This window comes from Hemitrygon akajei, chromosome 9, assembly GCF_048418815.1.
Source record: "Hemitrygon akajei chromosome 9, sHemAka1.3, whole genome shotgun sequence".
NCBI classification, from domain to species: Eukaryota; Metazoa; Chordata; class Chondrichthyes; order Myliobatiformes; family Dasyatidae; genus Hemitrygon; species Hemitrygon akajei.
The window spans coordinates 57,038,997-57,055,809 of NC_133132.1; the positions used below are offsets into that span (position 1 = coordinate 57,038,997).

At 51.0% G+C, this 16,813-nt stretch overlaps 1 protein-coding gene and 1 pseudogene across 7 annotated transcripts in view; one reads left to right on the forward strand and one right to left on the reverse strand.

The window, feature by feature from the left end:
* The window catches only part of mocs1 (molybdenum cofactor synthesis 1), an 84,001-nt gene that overhangs the window by 19,173 nt on the left and 48,015 nt on the right, over positions 1 to 16,813 (forward strand). The gene's annotated exons all lie outside the window — the stretch shown is intronic.
* On the reverse strand, positions 1,384 to 13,283 carry LOC140733758 (uncharacterized; annotated as a pseudogene).

A 16,813-nucleotide genomic window follows, 5' to 3' on the forward strand; every position in this document is an offset into this window, starting at 1 on the left:
ATCTCTACCCCTCCTCCCCCTCCTCCATCTCTACCCCTCCTCCCCCTCCTCCATCTCTACCCCTCCTCCCCCTCCTCCATCTCTACCCCTCCTCCCCCTCCTCCATCTCTACCCCTCCTCCCCCTCCTCCATCTCTACCCCTCCTCCCCCTCCTCCATCTCTACCCCTCCTCCCCCTCCTCCATCTCTACCCCTCCTCCCCCTCCTCCATCTCTACCCCTCCTCCCCCTCCTCCATCTCTACCCCTCCTCCCCCTCCTCCATCTCTACCCCTCCTCCCCCTCCTCCATCTCTACCCCTCCTCCCCCTCCTCCATCTCTACCCCTCCTCCCCCTCCTCCATCTCTACCCCTCCTCCCCCTCCTCCATCTCTACCCCTCCTCCCCCTCCTCCATCTCTACCCCTCCTCCCCCTCCTCCATCTCTACCCCTCCTCCCCCTCCTCCATCTCTACCCCTCCTCCCCCTCCTCCATCTCTACCCCTCCTCCCCCCCTCCATCTCTACCCCTCCTCCCCCCTCCTCCATCTCTACCCCTCCTCCCCCCTCCTCCATCTCTACCCCTCCTCCCCCTCCTCCCCACCTCCTCCATCTCTACCCCTCCTCCCCCTCCTCCCCACCTCCTCCATCTCTACCCCTCCTCCCCCCTCCTCCATCTCTACCCCTCCTCCCCCCCTCCTACCCCCCTCCTCCATCTCTACCCCCCTCCCACCCTCCTCCCCCCTCCTCCATCTCTACCCCTCCTCCCACCCTCCTCCCCCCCTCCTCCATCTCTACCCCTCCTCCCCCTCCTCCATCTCTACCCCTCCTCCCCCTCCTCCATCTCTACCCCTCCTCCCCCCTCCTCCATCTCTGCCCCTCCTCCCCCTCCTCCATCTCTGCCCCTCCTCCCCCCCTCCTCCATCTCTGCCCCTCCTCCCCCCTCCTCCATCTCTGCCCCTCCTCCCCTCCTCCATCTCTGCCCCTCCTCCCCTCCTCCATCTCTGCCCCTCCTCCCCCTCCTCCATCTCTGCCCCTCCTCTCCCTCCTCCATCTCTGCCCCTCCTCTCCCTCCTCCATCTCTGCCCCACCTCTCCCTCCTCCATCTCTGCCCCTCCTCCCCCTCCTCCATCTCTGCCCCTCCTCCCCCTCCTCCATCTCTGCCCCTCCTCCCCCTCCTCCATCTCTGCCCCTCCTCCCCCCTCCTCCATCTCTGCCCCTCCTCCCCCTCCATCTCTGCCCCTCCTCCCCCCTCCTCCCGCTCCTCCTCTCCTTCATCTCTTCCTTCTACTCCTCCTATTCTACAGCTTCATTTTCTTCATCTTCATCATGTTCTTCATCTTCATTCTCTTCATCTTTGTCTTCATCTTCATCATCTCCTCCTCAGTCTTACCCTTCTCATCCTCCTCCCTACCTTCTTCCTCTTCTCTTTCTCCTCCTTCCTCTTCTCTTTCTCCTCCATCTTCCCCTCCTCCTCCTCCTTCTCCATCCTTTCTGCTGCTCCTGCTCCTCCTCCCTCTCTTCCATCTCCTCCTCCTCCTTCTCTATCTTGTCCTGGTCCTCCTCCTCCATCTTTTCCTTCCTGTCCTCCTCCTTCATGTTGTCTCCTCCATCTTCTGCTTTTCCGTCCTCCTTCTCTTTCATCTGCACCTCCTCCTCATTCTGCTTCTTCTCCTCCTCCATCTTCTCTTTTTCATCCTCTTTCATCTTTCTCTCCTCCTCCTCCTCCATCTTGTCCTGGTCCTTCTCCTCCTCCTCCCTCTCCTCCATGTGCACCTCCTCCTCGTTCTCCATCTCCTCCCTCTCCTCCATGTGCACCTCCTCCTCATTCTCCATCTCCTCCCCCTCCTCCTCCATCTTCTTCCCCTTCTCCCCCTCCTCCCCCTCCTCCCCCTCCTCCATCTTCTCCTCCTAACTCCTCCTATTCAATTTCATTTTCTTCATCTTCGTCATGTTCTTCATCTTCATCGTCTTCGTCTATATCTTTGTCTGTTTTCATCTTCATCTTCATCTTTGTCTTTTTATCTTCATCGTCTTCGTCTATATCTTTGTTTTAATCTTCGTCTTTGTCTTAATTATCTTCGTTTTCTTCGTCTTCGTCGTCTTTGTCTTCATCGTCTTCGTCTTCATTGTCTTCATTATCTTCAACGTCTTCGTCTTCATCGTCTTCATTTTCTTAATCTTCGTCTTCGTTTTCATCTTCGTCTTTTTCTTCATCTTCATTTTCCTCATTTGTATTTATTGTTTTCATCTTCTTAGTCTTTGTTTTCATCTTGATCATCTTCATTATTGTCTTCATCCATCTTCATTTCCTGCTCCATCTTCTCATCCTTCTCCTCCATCTTCTTTTCAATCTTCTCTTCCTCCATCTTCTCCTCCATGTTTTCCTCCACCTACCCTACTCCATCTCCTCCTCCTCCATCTCCCCTCCACTTTCTCCTCAATCTTTCCAGCCCCTCCATCTCCTTCACCTCCTACCCTTCAACTGCTCCTCCTTATCCTCTTTGATCTTCTCCTCCCCCTCCATCTTCTGCTCCTGCTCCATCTATTACTTTATCTCTTTCTCCTCTGCTTCATCTGTTCCTTCTCCTGCTCCTCTTTCATTTTCTCCTGCTCCTCTTTCATTTTCTCCTCCTCCTACTTCATCTTCTCCTCCATTTCCTCCTCTCTTTCATCTCCTCTGCCTCCTCATCCTCCTTCAACTCCTCCTCTATCTTCTTTTACTCCTCCATTTTCTCCTACTCTTCATCATCCTTCACCTTCATGTCCTCTTCATGTCCTCCCCTCCACCTTCTCCTCCGCTCCCCCCCCATCTGCTATGCTCCCCCCCCCCCCTGCTCCCCCTCCCTCTCCTCCTTCTCCATCTTATCCTGGTCCTCCTCCTCCATCTTTTCCTTACTGTCCTCCTCCTCCTCTCCTCCTTTATCTTCTCCTTCTCCTTCATGTTGTCTCCTCCATCTTCTCCCTTTCTGTCCTTCTTCTCCTTCATCTGCACCTCCTCATTCTCCTTCTCCTCTTTTATCTTCCCCTCCTCCTCCTCCTTCATCTTGTCCTGGTCCTTCTCCTCCTCCTCCCTCTCCTCCTTCATGTGCACGTCCTCCTCATTCTCCATCTCCTCCCCCTCCTCCATCTTCTTCTCCTTCTCCATCTATTTTCTCCTCCTCCTCCTCCATCTTCTACTCCTACTTCTCATTCTCATCATCTTTTACATCTTCATGTTTTTCATCTTCGTCTTCTTTATCTTCATTTTCGTCTTTGCCTTCATCTTTTTGCTTTCGTTTTCATCTTCATCTTCGTTGTCATCTTCAGCATCATCTTCTCATCCTCCTCCACCTTCTCCTCTTCCTCTTTCATCTCCTCCATCTTCTCTTCCATCTTTACCATCACCTCCCCTCCATCTTCTCCTCCCCACCTTCTCCTCCTTCCTCCTCTTTTCCTCCATCTTCTTCTCTTCCTCCACCTTCTCCCCCCTCCACCTTCTCCCCCCTCCACCTTCTCCCCCCTCCACCTTCTCCCCCCTCCACCTTCTCCCCCCTCCACCTTCTCCCCCCTCCACCTTCTCCCCCCTCCACCTTCTCCCCCCCCTCCACCTTCTCCCCCCCTCCACCTTCTCCCCCCCTCCACCTTCTCCCCCCTCCACCTTCTCCCCCCTCCACCTTCTCCCCCCTCCACCTTCTCCCCCCTCCACCTTCTCCCCCCTCCACCTTCTCCCCCCTCCACCTTCTCCCCCCTCCACCTTCTCCCCCCTCCACCTTCTCCCCCCTCCACCTTCTCCCCCCTCCACCTTCTCCCCCCTCCACCTTCTCCCCCCTCCACCTTCTCCCTCCTAACTCCTCCTGTTCATTTTCATTTTCTACATCTTCGTCATGTTCTTCATCTTCATCGTCTTCGTCTATATCTTGTCTGTTTTCATCTTCATCTTCGTCTTTGTCTTTTTTTCTTCATTGTCTTTGTCTTAATTATCTTCGTCTTCATCGTCTTCGTCTTCGTCGTCTTTGTCTTCATCGTCTTCGTCTTCATTGTCTTCATTTTCTTAATCTTCGTCTTCGTTTTCATCTTCGTCTTTGTCTTCATCTTCATTTTCCTCATTTGTATTTATTGTTTTCATCTTCTTAGTCTTCGTTTTCATCTTGATCATCTTCATTATTGTCTTCATCCATCTTCGTTTCCTGCTCCATCTTCTCCTCCATGTTTTCCTCCACCTCCCCTACTCCATCTCCTCCTCCTCCATCTTCTACTCCTACTTCTCATTCTCATCATCTTTTACATCTTCATGTTTTTCATCTTCGTCTTCTTATCTTCATTTTCGTCTTCTTTGCCTTCATCTTTTTGCTTTCGTTTTCATCTTCATCTTCGTTGTCATCTTCAGCATCATCTTCTCATCCTCCTCCACCTTCTCCTCTTCCTCTTTCATCTCCTCCATCTTCTCTTCCATCTTTTCCATCACCTCCCCTCCATCTTCTCCTCCCACCTTCTCCTCCTTCCTCCTCTTTTCCTCCATCTTCTTCTCTTCCTCCACCTTCTCCCCCTCCACCTTCCCCCCCTCCACCTTCTCCCCCCTCCACCTCTCCCCCTCCACCTTCTCCCCCCTCCACCTTCTCCCCCCTCCACCTTCTCCCCCCTCCACCTTCTCCCCCCTCCACCTTCTCCCCCCTCCACCTCTCCCCCCCTCCACCTTCTCCCCCCTCCACCTTCTCCCCCCTCCACCTTCTCCCCCCTCCACCTTCTCCCCCCCTCCACCTTCTCCACCTTCTCCTCTTCCTCTTTCATCTCCTCCATCTTCTCTTCCATCTTTTTCCATCACCTCCCCTCCATCTTCTCCTCCCCACCTTCTCCTCCTTCCTCCTCTTTTCCTCCATCTTCTTCTCTTCCTCCACCTTCTCCCCCTCCACCTTCTCCCCCTCCACCTTCTCCCCCTCCACCTTCTCCCCCTCCACCTTCTCCCCCTCCACCTTCTCCCCCCTCCACCTTCTCCCCCCTCCACCTTCTCCCCCCTCCACCTTCTCCCCCCTCCACCTTCACCCCCCTCCACCTTCACCCCCCTCCACCTTCTCCCCCCTCCACCTTCTCCCCCCTCCACCTTCTCCCCCCTCCACCTTCTCCCCCCTCCACCTTCTCCCCCCTCCACCTTCTCCCCCCTCCACCTTCTCCCCCCTCCACCTTCTCCCCCCCCTCCCCCCCTCCACCTTCTCCCCCTAACTCCTCCTGTTCATTTCATTTTCTTCATCTTCGTCATGTTCTTCATCTTCATCGGCTTCGTCTATATCTTTGTCTGTTTTCATCTTCATCTTCGTCTTTGTCTTTTTATCTTCATTGTCTTTGTCTTAATTATCTTCGTCTTCATCGTCTTCGTCTTCGTCGTCTTGTCTTCATCGTCTTCGTCTTCATTGTCTTTCATTATCTTCATCGTCTTCGTCTTCATTGTCTTCATTATCTTCATCGTCTTCGTCTTCATCGTCTTCATTTTCTTAATCTTCGTCTTCGTTTTCATCTTCGTCTTTGTCTTCATCTTCATTTTCCTCATTTGTATTTATTGTTTTCATCTTCTTAGTCTTCGTTTTCATCTTCGTCTTTGTCTTCATCTTCATTTTCCTCATTTGTATTTATTGTTTTCATCTTCTTAGTCTTCGTTTCATCTTCGTCTTTGTCTTCATCTTCATTTTCCTCATTTGTATTTATTGTTTTTGTCTTCATCCATCTTCGTTTCCTGCTCCATCTTCTCCTCCATGTTTTCCTCCACCTCCCCTACTCCATCTCCCCTCCACTTCTCCTCAATCTTCCATCCCCCTCCACCTCCTCCACCTCCTACCCTTCATCTTCTCCTCCCCCTCCATCTTCTCCCCCCTTCCATCTTCTCCCCCCCTCCACCTTCTCCCCCCCTCCACCTTCTCCCCCCCCTCCACCTTCTCCCCCCCCTCCACCTTCTCCCCCCCCCACCTTCTCCCCCCCTCCACCTTCTCCCCCCCTCCACCTTCTCCCCCCCTCCACCTTCTCCCCCCCTCCACCTTCTCCCCCCCCTCCACCTCTCCCCCCCCTCCACCTTCTCCCCCCCTCCACCTTCTCCCCCCCCTCCACCTTCTCCCCCCCCTCCACCTTCTCACCCCCCTCCACCTTCTCCCCCCCTCCACCTTCTCCCCCCCTCCACCTTCTCCCCCCCCTCCACCTTCTCCCCCCCCTCCACCTTCTCCCCCCCTCCACCTTCTCCCCCCCTCCACCTTCTCCCCCCCTCCACCTTCTCCCCCCCTCCACCTCTCCCCCCCCTCCACCTTCTCCCCCCCTCCACCTTCTCCCCCCCTCCACCTTCTCCCCCCCTCCACCTTCTCCCCCCCCTCCACCTTCTCCCCCCCTCCACCTTCTCCCCCCCCTCCACCTTCTCCCCCCCTCCACCTTCTCCCCCCCCTCCACCTTCTCCCCCCCTCCACCTTCTCCCCCCCCTCCACCTTCTCCCCCCCTCCACCTTCTCCCCCCCTCCACCTTCTCCCCCCCCTCCCACCTTCTCCCCCCCTCCACCTTCTCCCCCCCTCCACCTTCTCCCCCCCCTCCACCTTCTCCCCCCCTCCACCTTCTCCCCCCCTCCACCTTCTCCCCCCCTCCACCTTCTCCCCCCCTCCCACCTTCTCCCCCCCTCCACCTTCTCCCCCCCTCCACCTTCTCCCCCCCCTCCACCTTCTCCCCCCCCTCCACCTTCTCCCCCCCTCCACCTTCTCCCCCCCCTCCACCTTCTCCCCCCCTCCACCTTCTCCCCCCCTCCACCTTCTCCCCCCCTCCACCTTCTCCCCCCCTCCACCTTCTCCCCCCCTCCACCTTCTCCCCCCCTCCACCTTCTCCCCCCCTCCACCTTCTCCCCCCCTCCACCTTCTCCCCCCCCTCCACCTTCTCCCCCCCCCTCCACCTTCTCCCCCTAACTCCTCCTGTTCATTTTCATTTTCTTCATCTTCGTCATGTTCTTCATCTTCGTCATGTTCTTCATCTTCATCGTCTTCGTCTATATCTTTGTCTGTTTTCATCTTCATCTTCGTCTTTGTCTTTTTATCTTCATTGTCTTTGTCTTAATTATCTTCGTCTTCATCGTCTTCGTCTTCGTCGTCTTTGTCTTCATCGTCTTCGTCTTCATTGTCTTCATTATCTTCATCGTCTTCGTCTTCATTGTCTTCATTATCTTCATCGTCTTCGTCTTCATCGTCTTCATTTTCTTAATCTTCGTCTTCGTTTTCATCTTCGTCTTTGTCTTCATCTTCATTATCCTCATTTGTATTTATTGTTTTCATCTTCTTAGTCTTCGTTTTCATCTTGATCATCTTCATTATTGTCTTCATCCATCTTCGTTTCCTGCTCCATCTTCTCCTCCATGTTTTCCTCCACCTCCCCTACTCCATCTCCTCCTCCTCCATCTCCCCTCCACTTTCTCCTCAATCTTTCCATCCCCTCCACCTCATCCACCTCCTACCCTTCATCTTCTCCTCCTTATCCTCTTTGATCTTCTCCCCCTCCATCTTCTGCTCCTGCTCCATCTTTTCCTTTATCTCTTTCTCCTCTGCTTCATCTGTTCCTTCTCCTGCTCCTCTTTCATTTTATCCTCCTCCTACTTCATCTTCTCCTCCATTTCCTCCTCTCTTTCATCACCTCCGCCTCCTCATCCTCCTTCAACTCCTCCTCTATCTTCTTTTACTCCTCCATTTTCTCCTACTCTTCATCATCCTTCACCTTCATGTCCTCTTCCATGGTCTCATTCTCCGTCTCCTCCCCTCCACCTTCTCCCCCCTCCACCTTCTCCCCCCTCCACCTTCTCCCCCTAACTCCTCCTGTTCATTTTCATTTTCTTCATCTTCGTCATGTTCTTCATCTTCATCGTCTTCGTCTATATCTTTGTCTGTTTTCATCTTCATCTTCGTCTTTGTCTTTTTATCTTCATTGTCTTTGTCTTAATTATCTTCGTCTTCATCGTCTTCGTCTTCGTCGTCTTTGTCTTCATCGTCTTCGTCTTCATTGTCTTCATTATCTTCATCGTCTTCGTCTTCATTGTCTTCATTATCTTCATCGTCTTCGTCTTCATCGTCTTCATTTTCTTAATCTTCGTCTTCGTTTTCATCTTCGTCTTTGTCTTCATCTTCATTATCCTCATTTGTATTTATTGTTTTCATCTTCTTAGTCTTCGTTTTCATCTTGATCATCTTCATTATTGTCTTCATCCATCTTCGTTTCCTGCTCCATCTTCTCCTCCATGTTTTCCTCCACCTCCCCTACTCCATCTCCTCCTCCTCCATCTCCCCTCCACTTTCTCCTCAATCTTTCCATCCCCTCCACCTCATCCACCTCCTACCCTTCATCTTCTCCTCCTTATCCTCTTTGATCTTCTCCCCCTCCATCTTCTGCTCCTGCTCCATCTTTTCCTTTATCTCTTTCTCCTCTGCTTCATCTGTTCCTTCTCCTGCTCCTCTTTCATTTTATCCTCCTCCTACTTCATCTTCTCCTCCATTTCCTCCTCTCTTTCATCACCTCCGCCTCCTCATCCTCCTTCAACTCCTCCTCTATCTTCTTTTACTCCTCCATTTTCTCCTACTCTTCATCATCCTTCACCTTCATGTCCTCTTCCATGGTCTCATTCTCCGTCTCCTCCCCTCCACCTTCTCCCCCCTCCACCTTCTCCCCCCTCCACCTTCTCCCCCCTCCACCTTCTCCCCCCTCCACCTTCTCCCCCCTCCACCTTCTCCCCCTAACTCCTCCTGTTCATTTTCATTTTCTTCATCTTCGTCATGTTCTTCATCTTCATCGTCTTCGTCTATATCTTTGTCTGTTTTCATCTTCATCTTCGTCTTTGTCTTTTTATCTTCATTGTCTTTGTCTTAATTATCTTCGTCTTCATCGTCTTCGTCTTCGTCGTCTTTGTCTTCATCGTCTTCGTCTTCATTGTCTTCATTATCTTCATCGTCTTCGTCTTCATTGTCTTCATTATCTTCATCGTCTTCGTCTTCATCGTCTTCATTTTCTTAATCTTCGTCTTCGTTTTCATCTTCGTCTTTGTCTTCATCTTCATTATCCTCATTTGTATTTATTGTTTTCATCTTCTTAGTCTTCGTTTTCATCTTGATCATCTTCATTATTGTCTTCATCCATCTTCGTTTCCTGCTCCATCTTCTCCTCCATGTTTTCCTCCACCTCCCCTACTCCATCTCCTCCTCCTCCATCTCCCCTCCACTTTCTCCTCAATCTTTCCATCCCCTCCACCTCATCCACCTCCTACCCTTCATCTTCTCCTCCTTATCCTCTTTGATCTTCTCCCCCTCCATCTTCTGCTCCTGCTCCATCTTTTCCTTTATCTCTTTCTCCTCTGCTTCATCTGTTCCTTCTCCTGCTCCTCTTTCATTTTATCCTCCTCCTACTTCATCTTCTCCTCCATTTCCTCCTCTCTTTCATCACCTCCGCCTCCTCATCCTCCTTCAACTCCTCCTCTATCTTCTTTTACTCCTCCATTTTCTCCTACTCTTCATCATCCTTCACCTTCATGTCCTCTTCCATGGTCTCATTCTCCGTCTCCTCCCCTCCACCTTCTCCCCCCTCCACCTTCTCCCCCCTCCACCTTCTCCCCCCTCCACCTTCTCCCCCCTCCACCTTCTCCCCCCTCCACCTTCTCCCCCTCCACCTTCTCCCCCTCCACCTTCTCCCCCTCCACCTTCTCCCCCCTCCACCTTCTCCCCCCTCCACCTTCTCCTCCTGTTCATTTTCATTTTCTACATCTTCGTCATGTTCTTCATCTTCATCGTCTTCGTCTATATCTTTGTCTGTTTTCATCTTCATCTTCGTCTTTGTCTTTTTTTCTTCATTGTCTTTGTCTTAATTATCTTCGTCTTCATCGTCTTCGTCTTCGTCGTCTTTGTCTTCATCGTCTTCGTCTTCATTGTCTTCATTTTCTTAATCTTCGTCTTCGTTTTCATCTTCGTCTTTGTCTTCATCTTCATTTTCCTCATTTGTATTTATTGTTTTCATCTTCTTAGTCTTCGTTTTCATCTTGATCATCTTCATTATTGTCTTCATCCATCTTCGTTTCCTGCTCCATCTTCTCCTCCATGTTTTCCTCCACCTCCCCTACTCCATCTCCTCCTCCTCCATCTTCTACTCCTACTTCTCATTCTCATCATCTTTTACATCTTCATGTTTTTCATCTTCGTCTTCTTTATCTTCATTTTCGTCTTCTTTGCCTTCATCTTTTTGCTTTCGTTTTCATCTTCATCTTCGTTGTCATCTTCAGCATCATCTTCTCATCCTCCTCCACCTTCTCCTCTTCCTCTTTCATCTCCTCCATCTTCTCTTCCATCTTTTCCATCACCTCCCCTCCATCTTCTCCCCCCTCCACCTTCTCCCCCCTCCACCTTCTCCCCCTCCACCTTCTCCCCCCCTCCACCTTCTCCCCCCTCCACCTTCTCCCCCCTCCACCTTCTCCCCCCTCCACCTTCTCCCCCCTCCACCTTCTCCCCCCTCCACCTTCTCCCCCCTCCACCTTCTCCCCCCTCCACCTTCTCCACCTTCTCCTCTTCCTCTTTCATCTCCTCCATCTTCTCTTCCATCTTTTCCATCACCTCCCCTCCATCTTCTCCTCCCCACCTTCTCCTCCTTCCTCCTCTTTTCCTCCATCTTCTTCTCTTCCTCCACCTTCTCCCCCCTCCACCTTCTCCCCCCTCCACCTTCTCCCCCCTCCACCTTCTCCCCCCTCCACCTTCTCCCCCCTCCACCTTCTCCCCCCTCCATCTTCTCCTCCTAACTCCTCCTGTTCATTTTCATTTTCTTCATCTTCGTCATGTTCTTCGTCTTCGTCTATATCTTTGTCTGTTTTCATCTTCATCTTCGTCTTTGTCTTTTTATCTTCATTGTCTTTGTCTTAATTATCTTCGTCTTCATCGTCTTCATCGTCTTCGTCTTCATCGTCTTCGTCTTCATCGTCTTCGTCTTCATCGTCTTCGTCTTCGTCTTCATCGTCTTCATTATCTTCATCGTCTTTGTCTTCATTGTCTTCATTATCTTCATCGTCTTCGTCTTCATTGTCTTCATTATCTTCATCGTCTTCGTCTTCATCGTCTTTGTCTTCATCGTCTTCGTCTTCATTGTCTTCATTATCTTCATCGTCTTCGTCTTCATCGTCTTCATTTTCTTAATCTTCGTCTTCATTTTCATCTTCGTCTTTGTCTTCATCTTCATTTTCCTCATTTGTATTTATTGTTTTCATCTTCTTAGTCTTCGTTTTCATCTTCGTCTTTGTCTTCATCTTCATTTTCCTCATTTGTATTTATTGTTTTCATCTTCTTAGTCTTCGTTTTCATCTTGATCATCTTCATTATTGTCCTCATCCATCTTCGTTTCCTGCTCCATCTTCTCCTCCATGTTTTCCTCCACCTCCCCTACTCCATCTCCTCCTCCTCCATCTCCCCTCCACTTTCTCCTCAATCTTTCCATCCCCTCCACCTCCTCCACCTCCTACCCTTCATCTTCTCCTCCTTATCCTCTTTGATCTTCTCCTCCCCCTCCATCTTCTGCTCCTGCTCCATCTTTTCCTTTATCTCTTTCTCCTCTGCTTCATCTGTTCCTTCTCCTGCTCCTCTTTCATTTTCTCCTCCTCCTACTTCATCTTCTCCTCCGCCACCTCATCCTCCTTCAACTCCTCCTCTATCTTCTTTTACTCCTCCATTTTCTCCTACTCTTCATCATCCTTCACCTTCATGTCCTCTTCCATGGTCTCATTCTCCGTCTCCTCCCCTCCACCTTCTCCTCCGCTCCCCCCTCCCATCTGCTATGCTCCCCCCCCCCTCTGCTCCTGCTCCCCCTCCCTCTCCTCCTTCTCCATCTTGTCCTGGTCCTCCTCCTCCATCTTTTCCTTCCTGTCCTCCTCCTCCTCTCCTCCTTTATCTTCTCCTTCTCCTTCATGTTGTCTCCTCCATCTTCTCCCTTTCTGTCCTTCTCCTTCATCTGCACCTCCTCATTCTCCTTCTCCTCTTTCATCTTCCCCTCATCCTCCTCCTTCATCTTGTCCTGGTCCTTCTCCTCCTCCTCCCTCTCCTCCTTCATGTGCACCTCCTCCTCATTCTCCATCTCCTCCCCCTCCTCCTTCATCTTCTTCTCCTTCTCCATCTATTTTCTCCTCCTCCTCCTCCATCTTCTACTCCTACTTCTCATTCTCATCATCTTTTACATCTTCATGTTTTTCATCTTCGTCTTCTTTATCTTCATTTTCGTCTTCTTTGCCTTCATCTTTTTGCTTTCGTTTTCATCTTCATCTTCGTTGTCATCTTCAGCATCATCTTCTCATCCTCCTCCACCTTCTCCTCTTCCTCTTTCATCTCCTCCATCTAATCTTCCATCTTTTCCATCACCTCCCCTCCATCTTCTCCTCCCCACCTTCTCCTCCTTCCTCCTCTTTTCCTCCATCTTCTTCTCTTCCTCCACCTTCTCCCCCCTCCACCTTCTCCCCCCTCCACCTTCTCCCCCCTCCACCTTCTCCCCCCTCCACCTTCTCCCCCCTCCACCTTCTCCCCCCTCCACCTTCTCCCCCCTCCACCTTCTCCCCCCTCCACCTTCTCCCCCCTCCACCTTCTCCCCCCTCCACCTTCTCCCCCCTCCACCTTCTCCCCCCTCCACCTTCTCCCCCCTCCACCTTCTCCCCCCTCCACCTCCTACCCTTCATCTTCTCCTCCTTATCCTCTTTGATCTTCTCCTCCCCCTCCATCTTCTGCTCCTGCTCCATCTTTTCCTTTATCTCTTTCTCCTCTGCTTCATCTGTTCCTTCTCCTGCTCCTCTTTCATTTTCTCCTCCTCCTACTTCATCTTCTCCTCCGCCACCTCATCCTCCTTCAACTCCTCCTCTATCTTCTTTTACTCCTCCATTTTCTCCTACTCTTCATCATCCTTCACCTTCATGTCCTCTTCCATGGTCTCATTCTCCGTCTCCTCCCCTCCACCTTCTCCTCCGCTCCCCCCTCCCATCTGCTATGCTCCCCCCCCCCTCTGCTCCTGCTCCCCCTCCCTCTCCTCCTTCTCCATCTTGTCCTGGTCCTCCTCCTCCATCTTTTCCTTCCTGTCCTCCTCCTCCTCTCCTCCTTTATCTTCTCCTTCTCCTTCATGTTGTCTCCTCCATCTTCTCCCTTTCTGTCCTTCTCCTTCATCTGCACCTCCTCATTCTCCTTCTCCTCTTTCATCTTCCCCTCATCCTCCTCCTTCATCTTGTCCTGGTCCTTCTCCTCCTCCTCCCTCTCCTCCTTCATGTGCACCTCCTCCTCATTCTCCATCTCCTCCCCCTCCTCCTTCATCTTCTTCTCCTTCTCCATCTATTTTCTCCTCCTCCTCCTCCATCTTCTACTCCTACTTCTCATTCTCATCATCTTTTACATCTTCATGTTTTTCATCTTCGTCTTCTTTATCTTCATTTTCGTCTTCTTTGCCTTCATCTTTTTGCTTTCGTTTTCATCTTCATCTTCGTTGTCATCTTCAGCATCATCTTCTCATCCTCCTCCACCTTCTCCTCTTCCTCTTTCATCTCCTCCATCTAATCTTCCATCTTTTCCATCACCTCCCCTCCATCTTCTCCTCCCCACCTTCTCCTCCTTCCTCCTCTTTTCCTCCATCTTCTTCTCTTCCTCCACCTTCTCCCCCCTCCACCTTCTCCCCCCTCCACCTTCTCCCCCCTCCACCTTCTCCCCCCTCCACCTTCTCCCCCCTCCACCTTCTCCCCCCTCCACCTTCTCCCCCCTCCACCTTCTCCCCCCTCCACCTTCTCCCCCCTCCACCTTCTCCCCCCTCCACCTTCTCCCCCCTCCACCTTCTCCCCCCTCCACCTTCTCCCCCCTCCACCTTCTCCCCCCTCCACCTTCTCCCCCCTCCACCTTCTCCCCCCTCCACCTTCTCCCCCCTCCACCTTCTCCCCCCTCCACCTTCTCCCCCCTCCACCTTCTCCCCCCTCCACCTTCTCCCCCTCCACCTTCTCCCCCTCCACCTTCTCCCCCCTCCACCTTCTCCCCCCTCCACCTTCTCCCCCTCCACCTTCTCCCCCCTCCACCTTCTCCCCCTCCACCTTCTCCCCCTCCACATTCTCCCCCTCCACATTCTCCCCCTCCACCTTCTCCCCACTCCACCTTCTCCCCACTCCACCTTCTCCCCACTCCACCTTCTCCCCCCTCCACCTTCTCCCCCCTCCACCTTCTCCCCCCTCCACCTTCTCCCCCCCTCCACCTTCTCCCCCCCTCCACCTTCTCCCCCCCTCCACCTTCTCCCCCCTCCACCTTCTCCCCCCTCCACCTTCTCCCCCCCTCCACCTTCTCCCCCCCTCCACCTTCTCCCCCCCTCCACCTTCTCCCCCCCTCCACCTTCTCCCCCCCTCCACCTTCTCCCCCCTCCACCTTCTCCCCCCTCCACCTTCTCCCCCCTCCACCTTCTCCCCCCCTCCACCTTCTCCTCCTAACTCCTCCTGTTCATTTTCATTTTCTTCATCTTCATGTTCTTCATCTTCATCGTCTTCGTCTATATCTTTGTCTGTTTTCATCTTCATCTTCGTCTTTGTCTTTTTATCTTCATTGTCTTTGTCTTAATTATCTTCGTCTTCATCGTCTTCGTCTTCATCGTCTTCGTCATCGTCTTCGTCTTCATCGTCTTCGTCTTCGTCTTCATCGTCTTTGTCTTCATCGTCTTCGTCTTCATTGTCTTCATTATCTTCATCGTCTTCGTCTTCATCTTTGTCTTCATCGTCTTCGTCTTCATCATCTTTGTCTTCATCGTCTTCGTCTTCATTGTCTTCATTATCTTCATCGTCTTCGTCTTCATCGTCTTCATTTTCTTAATCTTCGTCTTCATTTTCATCTTCGTCTTTGTCTTCATCTTCATTTTCCTCATTTGTATTTATTGTTTTCATCTTCTTAGTCTTCGTTTTCATCTTCGTCTTTGTCTTCATCTTCATTTTCCTCATTTATATTTATTGTTTTCATCTTAGTCTTCGTTTTCATCTTGATCATCTTCATTATTGTCTTCATCCATCTTCGTTTCCTGCTCCATCTTCTCCTCCATGTTTTCCTCCACCTCCCCTACTCCATCTCCTCCTCCTCCATCTCCCCTCCACTTTCTCCTCAATCTTTCCATCCCCTCCACCTCATCCACCTCCTACCCTTCATCTTCTCCTCCTTATCCTCTTTGATCTTCTCCCCCTCCATCTTCTGCTCCTGCTCCATCTTTTCCTTTATCTCTTTCTCCTCTGCTTCATCTGTTCCTTCTCCTGCTCCTCTTTCATTTTATCCTCCTCCTACTTCATCTTCTCCTCCATTTCCTCCTCTCTTTCATCACCTCCGCCTCCTCATCCTCCTTCAACTCCTCCTCTATCTTCTTTTACTCCTCCATTTTCTCCTACTCTTCATCATCCTTCACCTTCATGTCCTCTTCCATGGTCTCATTCTCCGTCTCCTCCCCTCCACCTTCTCCCCCCTCCACCTTCTCCCCCCTCCACCTTCTCCCCCCTCCACCTTCTCCCCCTAACTCCTCCTGTTCATTTTCATTTTCTTCATCTTCGTCATGTTCTTCATCTTCATCGTCTTCGTCTATATCTTTGTCTGTTTTCATCTTCATCTTCGTCTTTGTCTTTTTATCTTCATTGTCTTTGTCTTAATTATCTTCGTCTTCATCGTCTTCGTCTTCGTCGTCTTTGTCTTCATCGTCTTCGTCTTCATTGTCTTCATTATCTTCATCGTCTTCGTCTTCATTGTCTTCATTATCTTCATCGTCTTCGTCTTCATCGTCTTCATTTTCTTAATCTTCGTCTTCGTTTTCATCTTCGTCTTTGTCTTCATCTTCATTATCCTCATTTGTATTTATTGTTTTCATCTTCTTAGTCTTCGTTTTCATCTTGATCATCTTCATTATTGTCTTCATCCATCTTCGTTTCCTGCTCCATCTTCTCCTCCATGTTTTCCTCCACCTCCCCTACTCCATCTCCTCCTCCTCCATCTCCCCTCCACTTTCTCCTCAATCTTTCCATCCCCTCCACCTCATCCACCTCCTACCCTTCATCTTCTCCTCCTTATCCTCTTTGATCTTCTCCCCCTCCATCTTCTGCTCCTGCTCCATCTTTTCCTTTATCTCTTTCTCCTCTGCTTCATCTGTTCCTTCTCCTGCTCCTCTTTCATTTTATCCTCCTCCTACTTCATCTTCTCCTCCATTTCCTCCTCTCTTTCATCACCTCCGCCTCCTCATCCTCCTTCAACTCCTCCTCTATCTTCTTTTACTCCTCCATTTTCTCCTACTCTTCATCATCCTTCACCTTCATGTCCTCTTCCATGGTCTCATTCTCCGTCTCCTCCCCTCCACCTTCTCCCCCCTCCACCTTCTCCCCCCTCCACCTTCTCCCCCCTCCACCTTCTCCCCCCTCCACCTTCTCCCCCCTCCACCTTCTCCCCCCTCCACCTTCTCCCCCCTCCACCTTCTCCCCCCTCCACCTTCTCCCCCTCCACCTTCTCCCCCCCTCCACCTTCTCCCCCCTCCACCTTCTCCCCCCTCCACCTTCTCCTCCTGTTCATTTTCATTTTCTACATCTTCGTCATGTTCTTCATCTTCATCGTCTTCGTCTATATCTTTGTCTGTTTTCATCTTCATCTTCGTCTTTGTCTTTTTTTCTTCATTGTCTTTGTCTTAATTATCTTCGTCTTCGTCGTCTTTGTCTTCATCGTCTTCGTCTTCATTGTCTTCATTTTCTTAATCTTCGTCTTCGTTTTCATCTTCGTCTTTGTCTTCATCTTCATTTTCCTCATTTGTATTTATTGTTTTCATCTTCTTAGTCTTCGTTTTCATCTTGATCATCTTCATTATTGTCTTCATCCAT